Below are 3,883 nucleotides of genomic sequence, written 5' to 3'. Positions count from 1 at the left end.
GATGATACCGCAAACCAGCATCCTTTGCCACAGTGCTCTTCTCCAACACAGGAAGTCAAAGAGACTATTCCACCTGTGCAAACTCCTGACTTTCGACTGATGCAGGCACCTTCTCTATCTAGGCCTGTGTCAATGCCTACTGCTGTGGAAGCCAGCGATGACCGCCGGTATCCTGACAGAGAGCGGCGGCCTCCAAGACGCTTGGATCTGTAGGCTTAGCGACTTACCCACAAGACTGGGGCAGAATAAACCCCAGGGCAAAGTCAGGGGTTGAGGCAGTCTACCTCTACCCTAGGTTAGTTGAGTGCATTGAAAGTAACTTACCTGTTGAGGAATAATGTGGACCTTCCATTTAAGAGGGGAGGAATATGTTATGTATTGTGTGTTCTCCTCCCACCTGTGGTGGCGCTGTCACAGCAGATAAATGGTTGGGTGTTCTCTTGGTTAAGTTTAGCTCTCTTTGTTCGGAGCTCTCCAGAACTTCCCTTTCCCTTCCAATAAAGCACTTCATGTTTGAACTTCTGAGTTCTAATTGTGTCTAGGTAAAAAGGTACCGACACAACAACACTGAACACAGGGCCCGCACTGAACAAAGGGCCCACACTGAACACGATGCCCCCACTGAACACGGTGCCCCCACTGAACACAGGGCCCGTTCTGAACACAGGCCCGCTCTGAACACAGGCCTGCACTGAACACAGGGCCCGCTCTGAACACAGGGCCTAGACTGAACCACAGGGCCCGCACTGAACACAGGGCCCTCATTGAACACAGGGCCCGCACTGAACACAATCCCGCACTGAAAGTGCAGAGAGAGGAGGTGAATGGGAGTTGGGGAAGGTGAGAGAAGATAATGAGGGGGATGTGTGGAGAGAGGGTGAAGGGTAAGGAAGAGAGAGGCAGGCAAAGAGGGGGAAGTACAGGGGAATTGAACGGAAGGAAAGGGATTGGGAAGGGCGAGAGGGCAAAAGAGCCTGTTCTCGTGTTGGTTTCGGAGCATGTTCATACTTAAAAGTAAACATGCTGTGAATTAACAAATTTGCACAGACCCCAGGGAGATTTGAACTCACGACCCCTGGTTTACAAGACCAGTGCTCTAAACCCTGAGCTATGGAGCCACCTGTACTAGATTGCTTCTCATTCCGGTTAGTGCTGTGCATTTGAAGAATGAGGCAGGGCACAGTTCACCACTCAGATTGTGTCTCATCCCCCGATACCTGCCTCAGGCTCTTCAACAGTCACCTCTCAACAACAATAGAGCAACTTTCACGTACTAAAACATCCCAAGGCAACTCAGTTACACTCTATCTCTCTCTCCGTCTCTCTGCCTCCTTCATTCTATATTTCTCCCTGTTTGTGTCTCTACCACTCTCTCTCTGTCTTTCTGTCACTCCCTTTCTACCTCTTTCTCTTTTTCTCTGTGTCTCTCTCACTTTCTCTCTCCCTCTCTGTTACTGTTACTCTCTCTCTCTCCCCTTCGCCCTTCCTCAGTCTCATTGCTCTTCCTCCATCCGCCCTTCTCTCATCTATTCTCTCGCTCTCTCCCCTTCTCAGTCTGTCTCTTCCCCCCTTCCACCTCTCTCCTTCCCCTTTCTCTACCTCCTTCCCTCTTTCCACTTCCCTTCATTCTTCTCTTCCCTCCCCCTCTCCCCTTCGAACTCTGTCACTCCCTCTTCCCTCTATCTCCTTCCCTCCCCTTCTCTCTTCTCTCCCCTCCCACTTTGTCTCTCCTGTTTCCCCTCTCTCATTTCCCCTTCCTCCATCTGCCTCTCTCTCCCCTTCCCCTCGCTCTATCTCGCCTTCCCGCTCTCGTCACTCCCCCTCTCCAACTCCCCCTTCCTCCATCTGCCTCTCTCCCCTTCCCTTCGTTCTCCCTCCCTCTTCTTCCTCTTCTCGTCCTCTCTCCTTTTTTCACGCTGTCTCTCCGCTTCCCACCTCTCTCCTTCCAGCTCTCCACTTCCCCTCTCTCTATCCCCTTCCCTTTTCTCTCACCCCTAGACACTCTCTCCCCATCCTCCTCTCCCTTTCCTCCTTCTACTCTCCCCAAGAGGAAAGGACAGAGTGAGAGGGGGAAAGAGAGAAGAAAGGGGAGAGAGTAGGAGGAAGGGAAGTGGTGAGAGAGAGGGGAAAGTGTCGATAGCGGAGGTGAAGGGGAGGTGGGGAAGGTGAGAGAGAGGCGGAGGGAGAGAGAGGGTTCTTTGCAGCTGAGAGCGAGAGTCCCGAAGGCTGTGTTGCCTACCCGGTGCCAGGGTTAAGGACATCTCCTCTGGGCTAGAGAGAAACTTGGAGTCGGAGGGGGAGGATCCAGTTGTCGTGGTCCATGTTGGTACCAATGACATAGATAGGACAAGGAAAGAGGTTCTTCTGAGGGAGTATGAGCAGCTAGGGGCCAAATTAAAAAACAGAACCACAAGGGTGATAATCATGGATTACTACCTGAGCCACGAGCAAATTTGGCTAGGGTAAATAAAATCAGAGAGTTAAATGCGTGGCTCAAAGACTGGTGTGGGAGAAATGGGTTTTGCTTCTTCGGACACTGGCAGCAGTACTGGGACGGGAGAGAGCTGTTCCGTTGGGAGAGACTTCACTTGGCCAGTGCTGGGACTAGAATTCTGGTGAATTGAATAACTAGGGCTGTAGAGAGGGCTTTAAACTAATTAGTGGGGGGGAGGTTTCAAGAGAGCGAAAAATAAAAATGTCAGCGGAGACGGCAATAGAGCAAGGTAGCAGTGGGGGAATTAATAACCAGAGCGTGTCAGGAAGGGACAGAATGTATAAAGCTAAAAGTAAAGTAGTAAAGGGGGTAAAAGCAGGAATAAATTGACACAAAACATATTTAAAAGTTCTTTATCTGAATGCATGCAGCATTCGTAACAAAATAGACGAGTTGATGGTAGAAATAACTACACATGGGTATGATCTGGTGGCCATTACAGAAACATCGCTGCAAGGTGACCATGACTGGGAACGAAACATCCAGGGGTATTTGACAATTAGGAAGGACAGACAGGAATGAAAGAGAGGTGGGGTGGCTATGTTAATAAAGAATGGAATCACTGCAATAGTGAGAAATGATATTGGGTCAAAGGATCAGGATAGTGGAACAGTTTGGGTGGAGATAAGGAATAATAAGGGGAAAAAGTCACCAGTGGGCGTAGTCTATCGGTCTCCGAACAGATGCAACTCTATTGGTCGGAGTATTAATCAGGAAATAGTTGGGGCTTGTAATAAGGGAACAGCTATAATCATGGGGGATTTTAACTTTCATATTGACTGGGCAAATCAAATTGGGCAGGGCAGCCTTGAGGAAGAGTTTATAGAGTGCATTAGGGATGGGTTCCTTGAGCAGTATGTTACTGAACCAACCAGGGGGCAGGCAATCTTAGATCTGGTGCTGTGTAATGAGACAGGATTAATAAAAAATGTCCCAGGAAAGGATCCCCTTGGAATGAGTGATCATAACATGGTTGAATTCCAAATTCAGTTGGAGGGTGAGAGAGTTGGATCTCAAACCAGCATATTAAGCTTAAATAAAGGAGACTATGAAGGTATGAGAGCAGAGTTGACTAAAGTGGACTGGGAAAATAGATTAAGGTGTAAGACGGTACATGAGCAGTGGTGTACATTCAAGGAGATATTTCACAACTTTCAAGAAAAATATATTCCACTGAGGAAAAAGGGGCGTAAAAGAAAAGACAGCCATCCGTGGCTAAGTGAAGTAATAAAGGATAGTATCCGACTGAAAACAAGGACATATAAAGTAGCCAAATCTAGTGGGAGGATAGAAGATTGGGAAGCATTTAAAAGCCAGCAAAGAATAACTAAAAGATTAATTAAGAAAGGGAAGATAGATTATGAAAGTAAACTAGCAATAAACATAAAA

At 48.1% G+C, this 3,883-nt stretch overlaps 1 non-coding gene across 1 annotated transcript; it reads right to left on the bottom strand.

Annotated features, from left to right (window-relative positions):
- Positions 1 to 1,045: 1,045 nt before the first annotated feature.
- Positions 1,046 to 1,118, bottom strand: trnat-ugu (transfer RNA threonine (anticodon UGU)). Its single transcript has one exon. It is a non-coding gene; the product is annotated as a tRNA-Thr (tRNA).
- Positions 1,119 to 3,883: the final 2,765 nt, after the last annotated feature.

The sequence above is a fragment of the Somniosus microcephalus genome, unplaced genomic scaffold, assembly GCF_052327205.1.
Source record: "Somniosus microcephalus isolate GS21.2 unplaced genomic scaffold, FLI_Smic_1.0 unresolved_chr2, whole genome shotgun sequence".
NCBI classification, from domain to species: Eukaryota; Metazoa; Chordata; class Chondrichthyes; order Squaliformes; family Somniosidae; genus Somniosus; species Somniosus microcephalus.
This window is presented reverse-complemented; position numbering and strand designations above follow the sequence as displayed.